Raw genomic sequence first — 26,172 nt, 5'->3', positions numbered from 1 at the left:
TAAATGTATTAAAATTCTGAAGTTGTAACATAAGCAAACTATCTTTTTGTGAGATTAACTCTGAACTGCCACTTAAATTTAATTGAAAAAAAAAAAGAAATATACTTACCAGGAGCTTAATGAAATCTGCAATTCTGTGCAGTCAATTGAGAAGAAAGCTATATTGAAAGAGTCTTTGGATAAATATGCCCATTTCTGAAGAAGCTATTATAAACCTGACTTTCCTTATCTTTAAGTAAAGTAAAAACTTATGTGATTGGCTTTTACAAGTAAACTGTCCAGAACTGAGTTGCAGCTATAAAGGAAGAGTAACCTAGAAATAAAATCATGGGATTTAGTGGACAACCTATACTTTGTTTCAACTATATTCTGTCCCCAAACTATAATAACTGCTGTCAGATTCAATGGTCTTGTGAAGTGATAGCTTTCATACAAAGTTATTTAATCTTGGTTTAATCAATTAATAAATTGTAATAAAATGTTTCTATTTACAACCAATGTGAACAGCTTTTTTGCAGAATACATGCAAGCATCTGTCCATCTACCCACCTATGCATACACACATCTGACAAAACCAAAGAGTGATTTCTAGGAACTAGGCATTGGTGTATGTACTAGTAACAACAATGTAAATAGACAAAGATATCTACTCTTATATAGCTTATATTCTAGTGGAAGTAGAAATACAAATATCGGAGTTCCCGTCGTGGCGCAGTGGTTAATGAATCCGACTAGGAACCATGCGGTTGCGGGTTCGGTCCCTGCCCTTGCTCAGTGGGTTAATGATCCGGCATTGCCTTGAGCTGTGGTGTAGGTTGCAGACACGGCTCGGATCCCGCGTTGCTGTGGCTCTGGCATAGGCCGGTGGCTACAGCTCCGATTCAACCCCTAGCCTGGGAACCTCCATATGCCGCGGGAGTGGCCCAAAGAAATAGCAAAAAGACAAAAAAAAAAAAAGAAAAAAGAAAAAAGAAATACAAATATCACCACTACCACCATAAACAACAAGGAACATAACAACAAAATAACTAAACTGAATTATACGATAAACAGTAGCAGTGTTATGGGGAAAATATAGCAAGGGAAAAGGAAGTGTTAGAATTGCATCAGGTGATAAAATTTGCCCTTTAGGTTGGAGAATAATTTAGGAAGTAAGTGATAATAATTCATGATAAAGCAATAAAAAGAAAAAAATATTCATTCTTTCCCAAAATATGTCAATTAAAAATACCTGGAACTTCATCTTTTCTCTTTGTCCCATAATGGGTGTGGGTGGAGCAGGAAAAAAATGAAAACCAAGAATTGCATATTATCTAGAACTAATTCAAAGCTAAAAAGCTCTCAAATGATTAAGATAGAATTTATTTTAATAGACATTAAAATATCAAATCTTGAACTAAAAATAAATTCCAAATATAAAATCTTGATATTGAAAAATATATATGCACCTATGATTGTCATATGTATCTTCCTTCTGCTGAGTGTCACTTTTTTTTAGAGAATAGATAAAATGGACATTTTTGATAAGCTCTCACTTTTTGATCATAGGAAATTCAGAGATACATTTAAGCCAAATAAAACTTCCAATGTGTCAAATACATTTAGAAAGAAGAAAATCAGAACGATAAAAATTAAATTACTGCCTACTTATGAAAAGTAGCTTAAACATTGAATTTAACATTTATATTATTAGCTTACATTTAGATTGTTTGGATCATGACAAATCTACATTGGTTACTTGCAAGTATAGCACAATTATTTGCCTTAACCTACATATTGCATACTGATTCACAGATGGATTCTAATGACTTTAAACTGTCCTTTAAACTGTCTAATGACTTTAAACTATCTTTTAAACAGGACACATATCACAATTTTGCATATGGGTAGAAATGAAATATACATTTAAGTATGTGATTTTTACAATCTTTATGCAAATATGTGTAAACCTTTAAATATAGTAATCATGTTTAAAATGAGATTTCATTCAGGAAAATCTGTTGTGCAGAGTAACAACTAATATTTTTAATAAATAAAACATATTTAAGAAATATCTTGCCAGCAATGAATATTTTGCATATTTTACCTTATTTGATATGAAGGATAACACTATGAATTAAATATTACTACAATATACTATTTAAAATAAATTTGTTATGTTAAGTAAGGTCAAACAGCCTGGGTATAAGTTTTAGCCCCACTATATACTAGCTATTTGATTCTATTAACTTATTCTTCCATATGCCTCAATTTCCCCATCTGTAAAATATGAATAATTATAGTATCTATCTCATAGACTAATATGAGGATTAAATGAATTAAAAATGTAAATTTCTCAGAACAATGTATTCATGTATTTATCACTTGTATATGTTAACAACTATGGTGGTTGTAGTGTCATAAATAAAGATCTGAAACTTAAAGAAGTCAACATGATGTAAGGAGACAACATTTGAGAAAAGCACAAAGCCAAGTCTCTTACCTTTGAAGCTTCTCTCTTTCCAAACTACTGTGTAAACTGTAACAGCCTCAATGACCGAAAAGTTGAGTTTCTTCAGACATAGAAAAAAATCATAGGTGTGTGTATGTCATCATCAGGAATCTCTGTAAGTTAAAACTCTGTTTCAAAATGTAATTCTACTTGGAATTTTTCTCACTTTTGATTTCTAAATTTTGAAACAATCATTTGAGACTTAGTTAGATACTTGTGCCATTATTACATATTGTACAATCACCTTTAAGAGAATGCATTCAAGGACATAATATGTTGATAGAAAACATAAATTAAAAAGATGACAATATATACTGAATTAATCTTATATACTTTCTTCATTTGTGTTAATTACAAATGAACCCTGAATCCTGGAACTGGCTTGACATTAGTGTAACATGTATTTTCCCTTGCTACTTCTCTGATATCATTTTTTTTTTTTTTTTTTTTTTTTTTTTTTTTTTTTTTTTGTCTTTTTGCTATTTCTTGGGCCGCTCCTGCGGCATATGGAGGTTCCCAGGCTAGGGGTCGAATCGGAGCCGTGGCCACCGGCCTACACCAGAGCCACAGCAACGCAGGATCCGAGCCGCGTCTGCAACCTACACCACAGCTCACGGCAACGCCGGATCGTTAACCCACTGAGCAAGGGCAGGGACCGAACCCGCAACCTCATGGTTCCTAGTCGGATTCGTTAACCACTGCGCCACGACGGGAACTCCTGATATCATTTTTGACTCTAATTTGTCGTAGGACATATAATAAAGAAGAAGAGCAAAAACTCATCATTACTGACAAGCATTCTTACCTTCGAAGGTTGAGATTGGAGTAAAGGAACATAAGAACACATAGCTATTTCCACATTTTCATCATTCTCTTCCACAGACCTACAACCCAACAATCAGCTCAGCTTCCTTCATAGTGAATCTTCCTAATTATTGAGTTTAGCTTTACTGGATTCTGGGTCTCTCTCAAAAGTAAATAAAATTTCCAATTCTGGAAAAACAGTGGTCTAAATATATAGGGTCCATCCTAAGAAAGTAGGTGAATTTTTTGGTATTTCTTAATGTATCAATTTTCTCTGTTGATATCCAAAAGATGCCTACCTGAAACTATCTATATTCTTATACATTAATTTGATAAATGTGTATAAAGTTTCAGCTCTCTTATTCCCTTGATCTTATGAGGCTCATTTTTATATACAGAAGAAATGTCTTCCATTAAAATTTGGATTGCTGTGATTTAAAAGCCATCATTTAAAGATTTTATTAAAACCTTCAAATATAAATCAGACATTAATTGTCTGATCAGTACTTCTTTGTGTTGCTATTTGTTTTTATTATCTTACCTCTTTATCTACCAAAGTTACATGGATGTAGAAAAGAAGGGTCATAAATTTGACTCTATTTGACTTCCAAGTATATATTTCTTGTATTTGTCTTTAAACTCTTCTCCAATCTATATCTCCAGATAAAATTTTGAAAATTTTGGATAAATTTCAATTCCTATCCTTCTTTGCCTCCTTTCATTTCTGGAATCTAATCAGTCAGCAATTTCGACCAATTCATTCTTCTTCTGATCCATTTTGCGTTACTGGTTTTTATATACTTTCCTCTCCTGACTGTCATTTTCTTTTCCAAGATATCTTCTTTCCTTTCTGCACAAAATGGTCTCATGCATACTTTTACTTCAACATTTGTCTCAAATATTAGTTTTCAAGGAGCTGTCCTTCACTAACTGTTGCCCAGTAAAATCCTGTTTTTATTTCATGTTCACTTAGGCATGTTCTTGCATCACTTACTAGGATCATTTATATTGTCTTGTTTTAATTCAGTATTGCTTTTTATTGGTTTGAATCTTGGCAAATTCTTGATATGCTGTGGCTTTTTTTGCCCTTTACAGTTATTTTATTATATATATATATATATATATATATATAAAATGCTTGCAATATTTACTTTGGATTATTAATTTGGTAAGTATAAAAAAATTGCAAATTTTAAAGTTTTCCATTTACTTTACCCTCAGAAGGACTATTCATACTATTTCTTAAGCCATATTTTATTACTATCTTTCACCTTCTTAATAGTTTCATTTTTTAAAGTTTTATTGAAGTATAGTTGATTTACAGTCTTGTGATAACTTCTGCTGCACAACTGATTCAGTTATAAATGTACATACATCCATTCTCTTTCAAATTCTTTTCCCACAAAGATTATAACAGAATATTGGATAGAGTTCTCTGTGCTACACAGCAGGTCCCCGTTGGCCGACTGTTCCATATGCTAAAGTGAGAAAATAAAGCCCTAGAATTCTACACATTCTCTGAGTTCAGTATACACTGGGGGAGGCTGATATTCTTGCAGGTATCAAAATCCAATCCTGCAACTCAAAATTTAATCACTCTAGAAGACTCAATTTATGTTTCCTTCTTCCATAATATATCTCTTCAACTGGAGTTAGTTTCAAATTCCTCAGTGATCCCAAAATATAACATATATCCACCTACATCGTTTTATAAGTATCTTTTTAAACATCTTTCTCTCAACTTGAATGTAGACTCCATTTTTAAACTTAAAGTATCAAGCACATAGTGTTTAATAATTAATTGGTTGTTGAATTAAATTCCATTGAATTAAAGCACAAATGAAACTCCAGTTGACAATAATATTAGCTTGATGACAAGCCCCCAAATCCTGAGTCAGGATCTCCTCAGTAAGGTTTTTGCCTGTTGTTTTATTTATTCTCTAAACTCCAAAATAGTTGAGACATTATGACCACCATAACAAACCGCAGCATCACTACCTTCAATGTGTGGCTGTCCACATTACAATTCAAGAAATTAGCTGAATTGTCATGTACACTCACAATCAAAAAGTCTCCTTTCCCTCTTCTCCTTGTCCTATCTCCTGGGATTAAGGACAGAGGAAAAAAAAGATTGAAAGAAGCAGACCAAATTTACCCACCTGGTAATGTGAACAACTGGGGTCTCACTGATCCTGCTGTGGGGGATGGGAAGAACATTAAGCCAATTGTGAATCTCTGTTTTAAAATATGGTGAACAGAATTTCAATAACTGAATAGAACTATTTTAATAACCTAAGGTGAATAACTACCTGTGGAACCAGACTAGATGTCAAAGAGTAATCTGCTGCTCAGCAAAAATGGTGATAACAAAGTGGGTAACAATTATCAATAAAGCAATTTTATGTTTATACCTGACTGAGAGAAAACTCTTTACAGAGCACAGCAAAAAATTTACAAAAGCATAGCAGAAATGAAGTAATTTCATTATCAGGCTTAAAAACTGACACATGATCCATAAAGGCTACCCTTAACGACACCAATAAGATAGATGGACATCCTAAGGATGACAGATATTTCCAGATGATTCTAAGCCACCAGTTAAACACAGCCCTCATATCACTTCTCCTTAGGATTACAGAACCCAGTTTACCTCTCACTGAGTAATTAAGAAGTGAATCCAGGAAATTAGGATGCCTAAAAACTCATGTTGAATTTTGCTGAGCTTTTAAAACAGGGTCTTGAACGGTGAATTAGATGTTGTGTAGCATTTGCCCATGTGTAGGAAAATGCATATCTTAAAGACGCTTTTTCTCTGATTGTTACATTGACAAAGGTGAGTCACACTGTAGTGAAAGATAATGGGTGGCTTTAAATGAGCCATAAAGCCAGTCTATTGACTAAAACTAATTACTTGGCAGTGGTTGCCTATGATAACAGAGCACTTATTGAGTACAACATAGAAAATTAGAATTATGTGATTATGCATTCAATGTAGGTAAAAAACTAACCATTGTTTTTCTATTTAAAAATTTGATAACTACTTTGACATAGTGGATTGAATAATAACTCATTAGCCCTTTGCCAACCAAAATTGTTAAATACTGTGCCAATTCCCAAGGAGACTACATGAGGTTTGTAAAGTGGTAATTTAGTTAAATATGAGAGGAGAATGAAAGTAAAGCATTGAAATACCAGAATATGTGTATGTGGTTTCTCTTTTTGCAGGGAAGAATAAGCAAAATCTTTGGCAACATTTTATGAAATATATTTTATTTAGTACTGGATGATAAAGGGGTTTATTACAAATTTAAGAGAGGCCATGTTATTCTGATAGCTAATCATGTAATTCTTTGGGCACAAATTCTTTCTTTGTAATCATTACTATGAGAATCTGAAAGCAAATGTCCTATCATCACTGGCAATTACAACTGCCATATTTTTAAGTGCATTAATGATTTTAGGTTATTGGAGTTCCACTTAAGGCACAGGAGTAGCAATTTACTAAATGAACTCAAGTGGCCCAAAAGATCTAATGTGGCCCCAAAAGATAAGCACTTAGTTATGTTTTTTCCTTTTGGGTCATCTGTACATTCAAGAAGAGCAGAATTGGGTGAGTTAAAAATGATCATTGAGAAATAAAAAAGACAAAAACACACCATAAAATAAGCAATTTGGGAGTTGCATTTTTTTTGAGAAGTCCAAGATTTGAAAAGGACTACTTCTAGAATATTAAATTCATTAAGTTTGATGTGACAAATTGCAGTCAATGAAGTCAGGTTTTCTTAGAATAATAAAGATTCAAAGTAATAACAATCTTGATAAACAGTGGAGTGTGAAGTTCCTCAAAAGAACAAGAAATCACTCATGGGTACAGAGCTAAACATTCAATGTGTCTCAAATAACAAGCAAAAAATACATTTGACCTTATCAACCTAAATGTTAACTTATGTAAGGATACACAGAATGCAAGAGTATAAATATAGTATATGTACTGAATATTTAAAGACATTTGGATTAACTTGGTTTGTTTTAATCTCATATTTCAATTCAGGCCTCAAAGAGAACACCACACATAATCTCCTCCGAGATAGCCTTTCTAAATGAAAATAAGTTTATCCTAAGAATTAGTGATAAAGAATCTTGCACCTAGCTATATTTATGCAAATATATTTTGAAATGTGGTTATAATTGATGAATATCATTGAATACATTTAATCGTCTCTTGCACAAATATTTCTCAGTTATAGTTTCATAAGTTCCTCACATATTTAGATCCAAAATTCTTTTGAAGTAGATTTTTTAAGTTCTTTATTTCCTAGTCTAGGAAATTTCCTTGTTTTTGCTAACTAAAGAAAAACAGGAAATAAAGACTCACACAGGATATTTCAGATAACGAAGAGTAAGATTAAGGACACACATGGGGATAAGAGACTCTGAATGTCACATCCATATAAGAGGAATTTTATGTGGCTGGAAATTAGATCTTTCTGGATCTGAGGCATTGATAAATGCCTGGCAGCAGGAGGTCAAGGATGTGTGTGATAGACCTCCCCATTTACAGTGGCTCAACTGCTATTTGTGTGTCTACTTCATCTGCACATCTACACCTGTGACATTTCCTTCAGACCACTGCACACAATTAGGACATAATTTTAATGTTTAATGGCTTCCCTATATCCTGGTAGAATCTATTTTCTATGCTAAATCATCTCAGATTATATTCGATAATGTTGTGAAACCAAGCTTTTAGAGAGGACTTCAGAATGTACTAAATAATGAAAAATTGGTAATGCATTACATATTCAATTTCTTTTCTAGTTATCAGTCTGTTCAAATGATCTATTTCTTCTTGAGTCGTTTTGGTGGGCTGTATGTCCCTACAAAGTTAGCCATTTCTTCAGGTTGTCAAATTTGTTGGCATAAAATTGTTCATAGTATTCTCTTATGGTTTATATTTCTGTGGTATCTATTGATATTTCTCTTTTTCACATCTTATTTTGTTTATTTGGGTTCTTCTTCTTGGTGAGTCTGGCCAGAGGTTTGTCAGTTTTGTTTACCCAAAGAACTAACTCTTGGTTTTATTATTTTTTCTATTATTTTTTGTATCTCTAGTGTATTGATTTCCTTTCTGATCTTTATAATTTCCTTCCTTCTGCTTAGGTTTTATTATCTTTTTCTACTTCTTTTAGGTGGTAGTTTAAGTTGTTGATTTGGGATTTTTCTTCTTTTTTGAGGAAGACATGTATCTCTATGAACTTCCCTCTAAGGACTGCCTTTGCGGCATCCCACAGATTTTGAAAATTGGCAAATGTAAACTTCTCCCAAACTGACCCTTGAACAATATGGGGTCAACATGGGGATGAGGAGTGCTGACCCCCATGCAATCAAAAATCCACCTATAACTTTTGACTCCACCAAAATGTAACTATTAATAGTTTACTGTTTACTACCTTACCAATGACATAGTCAACTTACTCATATTTTGTATGTTATATGTATTATATACTATATTCCTACAATAAAGTAAGCCAGAGGAAAGAAAATGTTATTAAGAAAATCACAAGGAAGAGAAAATGCATTTACAGTAATGAAGCATATCAATACCATAAGTTTACACTGTCTGTTTATGAGATGAATTATCTGCTTGTCAGTACTTGGTGCTGAACTTATGGGGTCCTGGGTGGCCAGGAGCATTATCAATATCGAAAGAACTTTAAGAGGCAGTCCTTTACTGGCAAATATTTCCAGACTTCAGGGACAAAACATCTATGGAACTAATCCAAAAAAGGTATTTTTGTTGTCTTAAAGACTGGCAGCTGGTGTTTCTCTTTTCCCTTCAAGTCTCAGGGGCTAATAGCTTTATAAATAAGGACAGTCTTGCTCACAAACCTAACTGCATTTGCACAAAAGAGTAGAAATAGCTTATTCTATCCTGCCTTAAATCCTGATGCTTGCTGCTCTTCCCTTGTGGCATTTTCTTCCAGAATAGGGCTCTTTCATCTGCATTAAAAACCTGTTCAGGTAGATATCCTTTCTCCTCAGTGATTTCTTTAGTGGCATCTGGGAACTCACTTGCTGCCTTATAGTCAGCAGAAGCTGCTTCTCCTGTTATCTTGACATTTTTAAAACCAAACTTCTTTCTAAAATTATCAAACCATCCTTTTCTGGAATTAAATTCTCTAGCTTTAGGTCCTTCACCTTCCCTTTGCTTTAAGTTGTGATATAATGACTTTGCTTTCTCTTGAATCATGTTATGCAGACCTCAGTCTATGAGGCATATCAAGCAATTCAGCTTTTTCTTGTAATGGCATGACTTTTCTCTACTTCTTGGGAGCACTTCCAGCATCACTCATGGGTCCCATGGCGTTATTTAAATGTGTTTGCGTCCAGTAAACACAATGAAAAATATACAAGGACCACAAGAGATCACTTTTTACTGAAATATGCAATTTACTGGAGAGGCCAACTGCTTAGACAGAGAAGATCAGCATTACATGACATTTTAAGCAGATTCAGGCATCACTTTCAGCTCACCACAGTAGCAAACAAAGGTGTCTACAAAATTATTACAGTATGTATTATACTTAATTTTACGCAGTTTTGATTTAATATCACATCTTGTATGTGTTTATATTTCTCACAACTGTGAATGGTGACATGTCCTATTTGCAAGCTTGTGCATAGGTTTTGATAAATTTAACTTCTTATAATAGATTTGTGTATAATTTATAGTAGAAAATGATAAAATAGTCTAGAATCTACACAAATTTTGTGTATTCATGACATACCTAAAATTTTCTTAATTCTTTTGATATTTCTAGGCTATACCATTTGTTAGTTTTTTCAAGTTGTTATAAATCTCCAAAAATACTCCAATATATTTATTGAAAAAAATCTGTTTGTTAGTGGTTCCACACAGTTCAAACCCATGTTCAAGGGTCAATTGTACATACTTTCTTTTAGCAGCTATTAACATTTCAACAACTTGCTTGGAAAGAAGTATTATCACCAGGCATTTGAATGTCATTTTCTTTTGCCTATTTCCTTCTCAGTCCCCTGAAATAACAGAAAAGAATACTGGAATTTCTTTGATGCATAATTAAAACTAAATTTTTTTTGTGGGGTTGAGTTTGGTTGTTTGTTTTCTTTTCCCCAGCAGCTGAAGAATAACTTCCATGAAAATTGATGTTGTCCCTTCAACATCTCCCTGAACTTGAACTATCTAATCTTAAATTATCTGATACATTTCAACATTTCAGACTTCCAATGAGAAAATAGGACACATAAGAATATTTTATAAATCTAGCATGCTCAGCTATAAAATGTTAGAACCAAATATGCAACAGTCCATTCCACTTACCACTTTACAATAATATGAAAAAGTAAATTATTTTTCAATAGTAATTTTATTATTAATGATAAATATTCAATTAAGTAATAATTATCAGTCATCTAGACAATGGGAATAAAACTGAAGTATCTACTCTTTAAAAAGACTCAAAACTACCAAAAGTCATTTAAACTAAGCAAACTAAAGTCATATACATTTTAAAATACCACTTTAGGAAATTTTGCAAGTTTACCTGTTCCATATATATGAATACAAGAGTTAAGGGGTATTTGGGGAATTGAATTAGCTCTGTTTTAGGAAACATTCGATTTTTTCTTTTTGTGTTGCTTTCAAAATTTATGACTTTAATCTGTAAAGACAAGCACAGTATTCAAACTTTTTATACCATCATATAATAAAAAATTCGCTCCTAGTAATTATCATCTCTAACCACATTTTAAAAAATACACGCCTGAGGTAAAATTAAAAATTCACACTTGGCCTTTGTCCCTGGCACAAAGCCTCTAGAATCTCTTGAGTGATAAGAGTAATTTCAGTGTGCTAAAGAGATGACTCTTAAGGAAATTCTGGTTTAAGGATGGGCCTGGGTTACCAGAAAGATTGACCCTGGGTTACAAGCTTGGAAGTTCAGCCTCATCACCCAATTTCCAGGGAGGGGACAGGGGCTGGAGATTGAGTCAATCACCAGTGCCTGTTGATTTAATCATCCATGCCTACATAATGCAATCCCCATAAAAACCCTACAGAAATGGGTTCAGAGCACTTTGGAGTTGGTGTACAGGTCCATGCCCCAAAAGGATAGGGCTCCCCAGTTCCACGGGACAGAAGGTCCTGTGTTTGGAATTTTTCCAGACCTAACTCTATGTACCTCTTCATTTGTATCATTTGTAATAAACCAATGACAGCAAGTAAAGTGTTCCCCTGAATTCTGTGAGCCACTCTAGAAAATTATCAAATCTAAAAGTTTGGGGATTGTGGTAAAGTACAGCCAAGTTGGACAAAAGAGTATATGCCCTGGAACTCAATATTTGGAACAGTCTTGTAGGGCTGAGTTCTTAAATGTATAGAGTCCTGGACAATAACTCCTTGAAGTTGTGTCAGAATTGAACTGAATTGTAGTTTGGTGATATACAGTTTGGTAATGAGACAGTTGGAGAATTGGCTATTGGTGTGGAAAAACTCCAAAGAATTGTGGGCTGAAATACAGAGTTAAGAGGAATGTGGGACAAGATAAATCTCCAGCCACTCTAAGCAGTAACTGGCAGATTATTTTATAAATTGGATGTTTTCTCCCCTCACTCTTCCCCCCCAAAAAAACAAGAAAAAACAAAATGACTTTAAACAGGAAAGTGACATAATCAGACTCATATAATAATTTCATATACATTGGGTTTTTTTTTGTTTTTGTTTTTGTCTTTTTGTCTTTTTTAGGGTCATACCCGCAGCATATGGAGGTTCCCAGACTTGGGGTCTAATTGGAGCTGTTGCTGCCGGCCTACGCCAGAGCCACAGCAACACAGGATCTGAGCTATGTCTGCGACCTACATCACAGCTCATGGCAATGCTGGATCCTTAACCCACTGAGCAAGGCCAGGGATCAAACCTGCAACCTCATGTTCTTAGTTGGATTCGTTAACCACTGAGCCATGACAGGAACTCCATAAACACATTTCTATTAGAATGCAAATGCTTACAATAGGTTACAAATAATGGAAAACCCAAATAAAGTTGATTCATATCATTGGAAGAGCAGAGGTAGAATGAGCCTCGAAATTTATTTAATTCAGTGGCCTAGTGGTCACTAAAGAACCCCGTTTCTTTTATTTTCTCCACCATAAAGTTCATGGTTCCCCTTTGCATAAGTCTCATTTCACTCATCACAACCACATGGCTTCAGCACGTCAAGGTTTTATATCATATACACTATCATCCAAAAAAGAGAGAGAGAGCTATTTTAATAGAATATTAAATAAGATCTCTAAAATTCATTCTGATTATTATGTGCAGGCCATATGGATACATCAGAAACCACCACTGAAACAAGAGGGATAAAAATCTAATGAATGTTGTATGCAGTAGGTCCAGCTATATAGATCAGTTTCCTCTGTAGTGGGGCAACTGGTAGAGGAGAGATGAATGCCTGAAAAAAATCAGGAATTTAGTAGAAGGGTATAATGGATACTGAATAACATGCCAACACTACACATAAGACCATTTGATAATCACCACGCACTGAGCTGGACTTTAGATCAGTATCATTATCATCATCATCAAGCTACTCACAGAGTTAGAATACTCTATTTCTTTCTTTAACAGCATTCCTAAAATTAACACTGAATCCTCTAATGACACAGAATCATATTGAAGGATGAAAATTGGAATTTAGGAAACTTATCACCCAACCTTTAGATATTTTGTTTTGATATAATACACATATTACCAATTAAAGGAATTTGTGATTTTTGGCAAAGAATATCACCCTCTTAAACTTTAAATATAAATTTAATAGTAGAATAAAGACATAAAGTTTGAAACAATTTCTTCAAAAAATATTATAAGAGAACTGTAGATGAATATTCCTAATGAACATAGTCACAAAGATTCCAAACAAAGAGTTCTCATCATGGCTCAGTGGTAACAAACCCAACTAGGATCCATGAGGACGCAGGTTTGATCCCTAGGCTCGCTCAGTAGATTAAGGATCTGGCCTTGCCATGCACCATGGTGTGGGTCACAGACATGGCTCAGATCCCATGTTGCTGTGGCTGTGGTGTAGGCCAGGAGCTGTAGCTCCTATTCAACCCCTACCCTGGGAGCTTCCATGTGCCATGGTGTAGCCTTAAACAAACAAACAAAAAAAAGATTCCAAACATGTCAGCAAATCAAATCCATCAATACAAAAAGGTATTATATACATCATGACCAAGTGCGCTTTATACAAGAAATGAAGAGTTGGTTTAACATGTGAAAAACAGTTATGTATTTAGCCATATTAAAGGACTAAAAACAGAAGAAACAATAATCTGAGTAATTGCAGAAAATGTCAACATCAATTTAGTAAGAAAACACACAGTAAGATGAGAAATTAAGGGGCATTCTTCAACTTGATAGAGGGCATTTATAAAAAATGCTGTGGCTAGCATTATAGATAATGGTGAAAGTCTTTTCGCCATAAAATGCGAAAATGATGCCCAACTTCACCACACCTGTTCAACATTGTACTGGAGATCCTAGCCTGTGCAACATGGGAAGAAAAATCAATAAAAGGCATACATTTGGATAGGAAGATATGAAACTCTTCCCGTTCACTGATAATATAATTATCTGTAGAAGACACTCAAACAATCAACAAAAATAGGTGTTAGCTATATTAAGTGAGATTAATGAAGTCAATACGCACAAGGTTTATATACAAAAAATCAATTATATTTTTATATAAGAGCAATAAAAAATTGGAAATTGAAACCTAAGAAACAATAAGATTTACAATAGCACCTAAAAACACAAAATACATAACTATAAATCTCACAAAAGATGTACATATCCGAATGCATAAAATGATAAAATATTGATGAAAGAAATCTAAAAAATTGAAATAAATGGAAAGATATAAATTTAAGAATTAGAAGACAATGTTCTTAAGATTTAAAAAATCTCAAAAATGACACGTAGATTTAATATGTTACCTCCCACATCCCAATGGGATTTCTTTTGTAAAAAAAATTAAAAGCTGATTCTATAATTTACACGAAAAATACAAAATTTTAATAGTCTATACAATATTGAAATAGAAGAGCAAAATAGGAGAACACAAACTATTTGATTTTAAGACAATGTTAATAAAAAGTGTGTTATATTGGTGAAAGCATGGATACATAGATCAATATAAGGAATAGAATATCCAGATATACATATAAGGTCAATTGATTTTTTTGACCAAAAAATTCCATGGTAATTTAAATCGTGAATCTTTTCAACAAATGATGCTAATGTCTGGCCATAAATTATTTATAATCCCATTGTACACAAAATACATTTATCCCCTTCCAAGTCTGCCAAAAGTCTCATCTCATTACATGATCAACAAAATATCCATAATCTTGTTTTGTTTATCAGCTGTAGAGGAATAGATATCGTCCTCAATTTAGTTACTTAGATACAGATACTGAAATATGACTTAAAATATGAGACATGCTGCCCACCCACACTCAACCTACGGTTGTAGGACAGGTATAGAATAACTACTAAAGACCTTCTTGTTCAAAAAAAGGGAAATGTAAGTCAGCTGCTGATCCATACTAATTCTGAAATCCATCCAAACAAGTGTTAGTTCCTTGATTATGACTCACCCTAGTCCTTCAAGGAGTAATTCTCCTTGACTCTTGTGTTTGCCCTCCAAAGCTCTTTATTACACATTTTGGGCTCTTGGTTTCTCCCTCTCAGTCATCTTTCCTTTCTATGAAATGTAGCCATGTTTGCAGATGCTTAATTTTCTTATCCTTCTTCCTGCTGGTAGAATTTTGAGCATCCAAATGTCTTTTCATTTTCTAATGTCTTTATTCCTTTAATTCCAAGTTCACAGTGTTTTATGAATATAATTTTCTTAAAACTTCATGGTCCCCTTGTGAATACTACTGGTGTTCACTTCATTCTCAAAAGCCACACCTACAAATTTTTTTCAAGATGAGTTATCTCTGCTAAGGACTTTTGATGTAACAGTAAGGACAATGCCCTTAAGCTTCTTTAAAATCTTGTCATTTGATTAAAAGAATCCATGAGATAACCCATTAAAAACTTGAGTGATGTAACCATTGTTATTTCTAAGGCCTCAAAAAAAGGGTTCTGCATTCATATCCTTAGTTTCATATTTAAATGATGATTCTTTTGCAATGCCTCATATTTAGTTTTTTCTTAGAAGTCACTGCTTAATTTTAACATTGTCTTTTGGAAAGTCTGAGAATTTTCAACACTATAAAACATCTGATCATTGATATGTCACATTCGCTGCATTGTTTATCGGTTTATTCTTAACATTTTACCCTAAGCATGATGCCACTCAGGCTGCATACATCATTTAGGCTAGAAATTCTTAGCTAGATCATTTAATTCATTAGGTATGTTTTCCATTTTGCACATTATCAGAGGAGACAGTGTTATTCTCTCCCATTGCAACACAAATATATACTTTCCTCTGATTTTCAATATGATTTTTCTCAGTTTCCTTTAAACCCTCACCCATGGCCTCCTCAAAAGTCATAATACTTCTAAAGATAGTTTCTTCTAGGCTTTTTCAGATTTTAACAACACTATCAAATTCTCTCAGCTTCTTCCTACCACTTATTTCTAAAGCCACTCCTATATTATAGTATTATTTTATGGTGGTTCCCTGCTTTCAGGTACCAAAATATGTAGTAGACATCTTTTACTCATACCATATAACTATTAAAATCTAATAGCTTGAAACAATATATAGTATAGTTTCTGTGGGACAGGGATTCTGAAAAAGCTTATTGCTTTGCATCAGGATATTTCATGTAGTTATAGTCTTTTGCTAGATAGGGCTGCTGTCCTTGAAGGCCTGGCTGGGTTGAAGAATTTGTTTTAAAGATGACTCACTCTTAAGGTAGATGACAGGATGCCTCAGTTTCTTTCTTGCTTTTTTTTTTTTTTTTTTTTTTTTTGCTTTTTAGGGCCACAGCCATGCACTAAAGACACATTCTATCAATACCACTTATTTGATCCATCAGAAGCAAGTCATGATGTCTACCCCAAGTTCAAGGGAATAGGGGTTAGCTACATCTCTTGTAGGAGGAGTAGCAAGGAATTTGTGGGCTTTTTATTTTATTATTATTTTGTTTTATTATTTTATGGCTGCACTCACAGCATATGGAAGTTCCTGGTCCAGGGACTGAAACCCCAGGTACAATCTATGCAGAACCTTTGGCAACATGGTGTCCTTTAAAAACCCACTGCACTGGGTGGGGGGTCGAATTCACGCCTCCACAGCAACCCAAGCTGATGCCATAAGATTTTTAACCTACTGCATCGCAGTGGGAACTCCCTGTGGTCATAGTTTAACATCACTCCTCCTCTGGGAACTTCAGTTACACATATATTTGGTGCCTGAAATTGTCCCACAGCTCAATGATAATGTGCTCATTTGTTTTTCTATTTATTTTATTTTGGGTGGTTTCTATCACTATATCTTTAAATTCACAACTTTCTTTCTATAATATATAATCTTCTCTTAATCCCATCAAATATATCTTTCATCTCAGACATTGTAATTTCATTTTCAGAAGTTAAGTGGTATCTTTTTGATTGTTCTATGTTTCTATTTAACCTATCCAATCTTCCTCTAGATTTCTGAACATGTGGGATACAGTAACAGAAACTAATGTCCTTTCTTTTTTTTTTTTTTTTGGCTATACCTGTTGCATGTATAAGTTCCTGGGCCAAGGATCAAACTCATGACGCCACAGCAGTGACCTGGACCACAGCAGTGACCTGGACCACAGCAGTGACAAGTGTCTTTAACCCACTGTGCTTCAAGGGAACTCCTAATGTCCTTTTCTATTTAATTAATCATCATTTTATTCATTTTCCATTTCAGAGTCAGTATATTTGATCAATTTTTCTTTTTTTATGTGTAGTATCTTCTTGCTTCTTTGCATGCCTAGTAATGTTTACTGAATTCCAAATAATACAATTTTTGCCCTGATACCTGCCTTGAGTTAAGACACATGGAAACATTTTGAAAATTACAGGTTAAGCTTTTAATCTGTATTGTATGGGACCAGAGCAAGGTAATTATGGGGACAATTTGGACAGCTCCTGAGATGCAACTTCTGAGCACTTTATGCAATACCCCGACTAATGATCATTGATGGGAATAGGCACTTAGACTAGTCCTGTGGGAGCAATGCAGATTGTTCCTGTAATTTTTTCAGATGTTCCTTCCTTTGCCTCAAGTTCCCACACATCTAAGTTTAATTATTACTTAGCAAAATTCTGCTGGGATATTGTCTGCGAATAACCAGAACTCATCTCATGAGCAGTTCTTTATCTTTCTATCATTCTGCCCTAAGCACTGTACTTTCCTTACCTGCCTGAACATACAGCTCTATCTCATCCAAGTCATTTAGTCAGTTGGATTTTTTAGATGTTTCTCTTGGCCTTACCATGTTGCTCTGTGGCCTGAAATATTTAACCAGGCAATAAGCTGGAGCAACCCTAGTGTTCACTTTATTTGATTCTCATTTCCCAAGAATCACCGTCCTTTATTGCCTGATATCTAATATCTTGATATTGTCTTTGTATATGTCTTTATATATTCTGTCAGTGTTTTACTTGTTTGAAGAAAGAAGGTAAATCTTGTCTCTGTTGTCCAGGAATACACATCTTCATAAGACTATTTTGTAAAATATATCCTGAATTTCAAAATTTTATTTTGTAACAGTTATATATGGGTCCAATAAATAAGAGCCAAAAAAATCCTATTGGTAATTTTAAAAATGGTTAAGCTCTGTTCGCCTACTGACACAATATATTTTCATGTAAGACACCCACATCTTTACTAATCATATACATATAATTTTATTTGGAATTTTTAGTAAAGCACATCAAACAAAGCTTTAACTTTTAGTGAAAACATTCAATCAAGCAGTAATTTGCTAACATACATCCTAAAGGAAAAACCAAATTTTGTGCTTTTCATTTTTTTCTTATTTTATAGATATATCAGATATAAGGCCCAGCCTCATAGAAAGGAAGAAAAGAGAAAGAAAGAAAGAAAGAAAGAAAGAAAGAAAGACAGACAGACAGACAGAAAGACAGAAAGAAAGACAGACAGACAGACATGCATCTGGCCCTATAAGATCAAGCCTTAAATTTCTCTTTTATTAGTTCTAAGAAGCAAATTTGAATTTATCTTTGTGTGATAAAATGCAGATCAAAATATCATTCTATCATGTAGTGCTAACTAATCCCTATGAATTGCTTTCTGAGTTGTTTTTATAAATTATTGCATTTGGGAGCACAGTGATTACTGTGAAAATGAATTAAAACTATCAGCAGTGGCTTATGTAGCTGATTTCACACATTTTAATAAATTTATGTCATATGTTTTTTTATTGTGAAAGTAAAAAAATTTCTAATGAAAAAGTGAAGACAATGACCAAAAAAGAATGATTCTTTAAGATGATGAAATGATTCAGCCTGAAGTAACTACAAATTAAAACTATACTTTGGAAATAATCTTCTGTAACATAGAAAATGGCTAGAATGTCCCAAAAAAAGCCTGAAACAGAGGCTTGAGACAGTGTTCATCATTTTATTAACAGCCTTCCAGAAAGAAAGTCAGCACCTTTTAAAGGAAAAAAAAAATTCCACACACTAAGCAAAATAGGATTGACAGTATTGAGCATATCATAAGAAAATCACTGGAAGTGTGAAAATATAGGAAAATGTGTCCCATAACCAAAACAACCCACTACTCTCCACCAAAAAAAAAAAAAAAAAAAAAAGAAAAGAAAAGAAAAAGAAAAAGAAAAAGAAAAGGAAAGAAACATGGAATCTTCTCAAGGATTTGCTACATACCAGGGCACACATTAACCTCAACAAATTTAAGGATATAGAAATCATTTCAAGCATCTTCTCTGACCACAATGGCATGAAATTAGAAATCAACCACAGAAAAAGATGAAAAAAAAACTGACTACATGGGGACTCAACAACATGCTACTAAAAAACCAGTGGGTCAATGAGAAAATCAAAAGGGAAATTAAAAACTACCTCAAGAAAAATAACAATGAAAACACAAACATTTAAACTCTATGGGATGCTCCCAGGGGGAGTTTCATAGTGATACAGGCCTTCTCCCCAAAAAGGAGAAAAATATCAAAGCAACAACTTAACCTACCACCTACAAGAATTAGAAAAAGAAAAACAAACAAAACCTAAAGTCAACAGAAAGAAGAAATCATAAAGATCAGAGAGGAAATCAATAAAACATAAATTTAAAGCACAATAGAAAAAAATCAATTAAAACAAAGATCTGGTTCTTTGAAAGAATAAACAAAATTCACAAACCTCTGGCCAGACTCATTAAGAAGAGAACCAAAATAAAACATTATTATATAAGAAATGAAAAAGGAGAAACCTCAACTGATAATGCAAAGATACAAAAAAAAGAGAACACAATAAATAATTAGATGACAAAAAATTTGACAAACAGAAGAAATGGACAACCTTCTAGAGACATACAGCTCACCTAAACCAAATCAAGAAAAAAATAATTTGAACATACCAATCACTAGAAATGAGATTGAATATGTAATACAAACACTCCCTACAAAGAAAAGTCAAAGACCAGATGGTTTCACAGGCAAATTTTATCAAACATACAAAGAACATCCTTCTTAAACATTTCTAAAAGATTGAAGAACAAGGAACACTCTCAAAGACATACTACAAAGACACCAACTACCTAAGAGCAAAACCAGAAAAAGATACCTCCAAAAAAGAAAATTAAAGGTTGATATCTTTGATGAATAGAAATGGAAAAATTCTCAACAAAATTCTGGCAAACTGAATCCAACAACACATAAAAAAAAATCATACACCATGACCAAGTAAGTGGGATTCATCTTAAATTCAAATGATTCTGCAACATAGACAATTGATGTAATATACCATGCTAAAAGAAAAGATAAATACCATATGACTGATACATTGTCAGGAGGATGGAGACAGACCCTCCCACCAACCCCCACTCCCAAATGTGGCTATCACATTGGAGACGTGCTGTCGACATGGGTACAGCTTGGCAAAATATTTATGCCCTTTCCCAGAATGTGGATGCTCACACTGGCCAGCAACAAACAGTGGCCTGCAGAAAACAACTGCCTACATAGATTAAACACCTACAAGGATTAACTGGCCTCTGTCATGGGACTCAGTCTCCCTAACCCTCCCTTGACTTTCCCCTCCTCATCATTGTTCCTACCAAAACTTCCTGGCATAAACTCCAGCCACAAATTCCCACCACAGATCCTTTATAAGCCTAGTATCTCCTCACAGTCAGGGACAGTGCCATCTTGAGCTCAGCTCATCCACCTCAGATACCTTAATAAATCTCTCTTGCTTTACCAACTTGGCCTTGAGAGTTCCTCCCTCAGCAAACCTAACAATGATCATTTCAATAGATGTGGAAAAAGCCTCTGACAAAATCCAACATCCATTCATGATAAAACTTTTATAAAGTGGGTATAGAGGGAACATCTTAACATAATAAAAGCCATTTATGACAAACCCACAGCCAAGTAAACATGGAACTTTACATAGCAGAGAAAAAAAAATCTTTCCCACTAAATCTAGAACAAGACAAGGATGCCCATTCTCACCCCTTTATTCAATATAGTGTTTGAAGTCCTAGCCCAGAAATCAGACAAAGAAAATAAATAATAGGTATCCAAATTGGAAGATAAGAATTACAATTGTCACTATATGCAGGTAACATGATACTATATATAAAAACCCTATGGACTCCACTCAAAATCTACTCAAACTGATCAATGAATTCAGCAAAGTGGCAGGATACAAGATTAACACTCAGAAATAACTTGCATTTCTGTACACTAACAATGAAATATTAGAAAAAGAATACAAAAAAAAACATTAATTTTTAAGATCGCACCCCCCCAGACTTCAAATACCTAGGAATAAAACTGACCAAGGAGGTGAAAGACTTATATGCTGAGAACTATAAAACATTTATTCAAGAAATTAAGGTGGATTCAAAGAAATGGAAAGATATCTCATGCTTCTGGATTGGGATAATTAATATAGTTAAAATGGCGACACTACACAATGCAATCTACAGATTTAATGCAATTCCTTTCAAATTACCCATGACATTTTTCACAGAACTTGAACAGATAATCTGAAATTTATATATAATAGTAAAAGACCCAGAATTACCAAAGCAATCCTGGGGTATGGTAGGAACAAGCAGGAGGTATAACTCTCCCAGATTTCAGTCAATATTAAAAAGCTACAGAGAGAAAAAGAGTATGGTATTGGTACAAAAACAGACATATGAATCAATGGAATAGAATAGAGATCCCGGAAATAACACAGACACTTACGATCAATTAGTCTTTGATAAAGAAGGCATAATATAAAATGGCAAAAGGAGAGTCTCCTCAGCAAGTGGTACTGGGGAAACTGGACAGCTGCATGTAAATCAATGAAACTGGAACACACCCTCACACCATGCACAAAGATAAACTCAAAATGGTTTAAAGACTTACACATTAGATGTGACACCATAAAACTACTAGAAGACAACATAGGCAAGGCATTCTTTGACAGCTAGCATACAAATGTTTTCCTAGGTCAGTCTCCCAAGGAAATAGAAATAAAAACAGAAATAATCAAATGGGACCTAATCAAACTTACAAGCTTTTGCACAACAAAGATACCATAAAAAAGAAAAAGAGAGAAAAAAAAAGACAACCTATGAAATCACAGCAATAACTGCAAATGATGCAACCCACAAGGGCTTAACCTCCAAAATATACTCAAAATGAAAAAACAAATAACCCAATTGAAAACTGGGCAAAATACCTAAATAGGCATTTATACAAAGAATACATATGAATGTCCAGTTGACACATGAAAATATGCTCATTATAACTAATTATTGGAAAAATGCAAATCAAAACTACAGTGAGATACCACCTCACACCGGTAAGAATGGCCATCATTAATAAGTCTACAAATAAATTTCTGAAGAGAGTGTGCTGAAAAGGGAACCTTCTTTCACTGTTGGTGGAAATGTATATTGGTACCAACACTAAGGAGAATGCTATGGAGGTTCCTCAGAAAACTGAATATAGAACTACCATGTATCCAGCAATTCCACTCCTGGGCAAAACTACAATTCAAAAAGATATATGCACCTGTATATTCACAGCAGCACTATTAACAATAGCCAAGATATGGAAGCAGCCTAAATGTCCATCAAAAGATGAATGGATTAAGAAGAGGTAGGTAAATGAACACAATGGAATACTACTCAAATGAAATGCAAATAATCCCATTTGCAGCAACATCAATGCAACTAGAGATTCTCATACTAAATGAATTAAGTCAGAAAAAGAAAGACTTGTGGTTGCCAAGTGGGAGGTGGAGGGAGTTGGATGGACTGGGAATTTGGAGTTAAGATAATAATTATGCAAACTATTGCCTTTGGAATGGATAATAAGCAATGAGATCCCGCCCTATAGCACTGGGATCTGTATCTAGTCACTTATGATAGAGTGTGATGGAGGATAATGTGAGAAAGAGAATGTATATATGTATGTGTGGCTGGGTCACTTTGCTGTGCAGTAGAAAATTGACAAAACTGTAAACCAGCTACAATGGAAAAAAAATCATTTTAAAAAAGAAAAAGAAAGACAAATACCATATGATATAATTTATATGCAGAATCTTAAATATGTCATAAATGAACCTAACAAAATAGACACATATTTACAAACATAGAGAACAGACTTGTGGTTGTCAAGGGGAGGGGGAGGGAGTGGGATGGTCTGAGAGGTTTGAGGTTAGTAGATGCAAATATAACATTTAGAATGGATAAGCAATGAGGTTCTACTGTATAGCGTAAGGAACAATATCTAGTATCTTTGGATAGACCATGATAGGAAGATAATATAAGAAAGAGAATATATATATGACTGAGTCATTTTGTTATACAGCAGAACTTGGCACAACATTGTAAATCAACTACATTTTAATAAGATAGAACAAACCTATTCACCTCTTTAATAGAATATATAATAAAGGAATAAACTCACATGATCATTTGAGTAAGCAAAGTGGTCTAAAATCCAAACATATAACTACAACCAGAGAAAGAAGTTTATTTCCATGATTTTTGTTCAGTGGTATCTGGGAGAAAAGAAGCCTTTTATTAACAGCTACAAATTTGTGAGTATATGATCCTAGAGTTAGAAAAGTGAATGCTAGTTTTTTTGGAAAAATACGGTTAGAGAATAAAACCAGAATACAGAGGATATAGAAATGAGAGTTGGAGAGAGAGCCCTGAATGTTTTAATCTTAAGTAGTGATATCCAATGTATTTTCTTTACCATTCTTATGTGCACTAAAAAAATTTCTCTAACATTTTTTCAGCAAAGATAGCTCAGGTTAAGTCTTTGCACCTGCAAACGAACCTCATTTTTTCCTATAATTCTCTTCTAATTTCAATCTCCTGTTTTAATAATAACTATATGAAAAATAAAAAGAGTAAGAAACTGAAAAAAATGACAATTGATTCTATAATACAAATTAATATAATTACAGAAGAAAAAGACAATATTAGGAGTTCCCATTGGGACTCAGCAGGTTAAGAATATGACTAGTACAGATGACAATGAAGTTTTGATCCCTAGCCTTCTCATTGGGTTGAGGATCTGGCATTGCTGTGAGTTGCTCTGTAGGCAGCAAATGTAGCTTGGATCTGGCATTGCTGTGGCTGCGGCATAGCCTAGCAACTGCAGCTTCAATTCGAACCCTAGTCTGGAAACTTCCATATGCCGCAGGTTCCCTAAGAAGAAAAATAAAAGGGAAAAGACAATATTAGAAACTTGTATGAATTTTACACAGAGCAAAAGACACAAAAACCTGTAGCTATTCTCCATTTTCTTTTCTTTTCTTTTTTTCTGTCTTTCTTTTTTTTTTTTTTTTTTTTTTTTCATTTCTGACTTGAAGATGTTGAGAAGGCAAACTAGAAACTTCTGGGCCCTAAAAAGATAAAATGTTTAAAATTTACTGATTGCTCTTCTGGAAAAAAAAAAATCCTATCAAGAATTTTGCATAGATTAGGGCAAAGTCCTAGAATAAGCATACCTTTACTTTTTCCTCCAAAGAACAGTAAACATATTTTAAAGGATAGTAATTTTGTGAAAGCAATAATGAAGGAAAATGGATGATGAAAAAAACACAAGAAATTGGAAGAAATGGTGCCAAGGCTCTAAGAGATCCACAAACATGCTCTAGTGAAAGTCAGTAAAAGGTACAAAAACAAGTGCAGAATCCAGAAACATCAAATGGACACCAGATTTATACTCTAAAGGAAGAGGACTTGAGGAAAGCTATCATAAGTCTGAGGGAACCTGAACTATTAAGTCACTTGAAGTATAGTGAAAAGTAGATTTCATATTTGTTTTGTCTCCTTGCAGGTTTTCTGCAACATCAGCTGTCTGAGTTCTGCCTTCTCTACTTTTGTTACATGATGCTTGATGTTTTTCTTGAAAAAGATTCATGCATTTTTTTTAAACTTCAGTAAATCTATTTTTAAAACAATGTTTTAAAATAACAACCTCAATGCAAAGTTGAATAATTAAACCTTAATCTTTCACCTGTCATATTGCCTTGTGTCTCATTTTATATGTCACCCTGCTATATCTGCAGTGAGTTGTTTATAAATCAGAACTTTGTCTCCTTCTCTCTCTTTTTAAAAATCTTTTCAAATTCAGTACCTGTTGATATTAGAACTTGATAGGTATTTAATAACTATCAAAAAATAGCTCAGAAACTATTAAAAGGCTAAAGAGTCAATTTGCTCTGTTAGAAAATGGGCAAAAACCATGGCCTGGTCTTCCAATAATGGAGAATTAGGTGGTGTATTGCAGACCTTTCTTATGATTATGTGACTAAGAATGTGCATCTTTCATTTTTGTTTAAAATTGAAGTGTAATTGACATATATTGTTTTTGACTAGTATATTTCATATTCTGAGGTTGGAGAAATTTTTTGGCAATACAAAAGCTTATTATATATAATACAAACATATGTCCAGTAGAGAATATATATGCATATACATATAATGTATATGTGACATATATGCCAATTTTTGTGTATGTGTGGGTGTGTTTTTGCCTTTTCTAGGGCCGCTCCCGTGGCATATGGAGGTTCCCAGGCTAGGGATCGAATCAGAGCTGTAGCCACCGGCCTAGGCCAGAGCCCCAGCAACGCAGGATCTGAGCTCCATCTGCAACCTACACCATAGCTCATGGCAACGCCGGATAGATTGTCAACCCACTGAGCAAGGCCAGGGATCAAACCCACAACCTCATGGTTTCTAATCAGATTCACTAACCACTGTGCCATGATGGGAACTCCCATATGCCAAATTTTAATTTGAATTCATATAGTTCCCTCGATAATTAAGAAAACAAAATCTTTGATATGCATAGACTCTTGGTCAAGCTTTTATATACATATATATACATTTTTTGCCTTTTGTCTTTTCAGGACTGAACTCAGAGCATGTGGAGGTTCCCAGGCTAGGGGTCCAATCAGAGCTACAGCTGGTGGCCGATGCCAGAGCCACAGCAATGCCAGATCCCAGCTGTGTCTGTGACCTACACCACAGCTCACAGCAACATTGGATCCTTAACCCACTGAGCAAGGCCAGGTCTCAAACCTGCAACCTCATGGTTCCTAGTTGGATTCG

General features: G+C 34.1%; 1 long non-coding RNA gene across 2 annotated transcripts in view; it reads right to left on the bottom strand.

The window, feature by feature from the left end:
- LOC110262096 overlaps window positions 1-26,172 on the bottom strand; it is a 54,726-nt gene that overhangs the window by 9,835 nt on the left and 18,719 nt on the right. The window contains exons 2-3 of one of the 2 annotated variants that reach the window (XR_002346646.1): window positions 5,455-5,490; window positions 2,483-2,604 (exon numbers count right to left, since the gene is read on the bottom strand). This is a non-coding gene — a long non-coding RNA (uncharacterized LOC110262096). The remainder of the gene's footprint in view (window positions 1-2,482; window positions 2,605-5,454; window positions 5,491-26,172) is intronic. The other variant, XR_002346650.1, reaches the window with a different exon arrangement.

Source organism: Sus scrofa, chromosome 1, assembly GCF_000003025.6.
Source record: "Sus scrofa isolate TJ Tabasco breed Duroc chromosome 1, Sscrofa11.1, whole genome shotgun sequence".
Taxonomy (NCBI): domain Eukaryota; kingdom Metazoa; phylum Chordata; class Mammalia; order Artiodactyla; family Suidae; genus Sus; species Sus scrofa.
The sequence above is the reverse complement of the archived record's forward strand: the minus strand, read 5'-3'. Positions and strand labels throughout refer to the sequence as shown.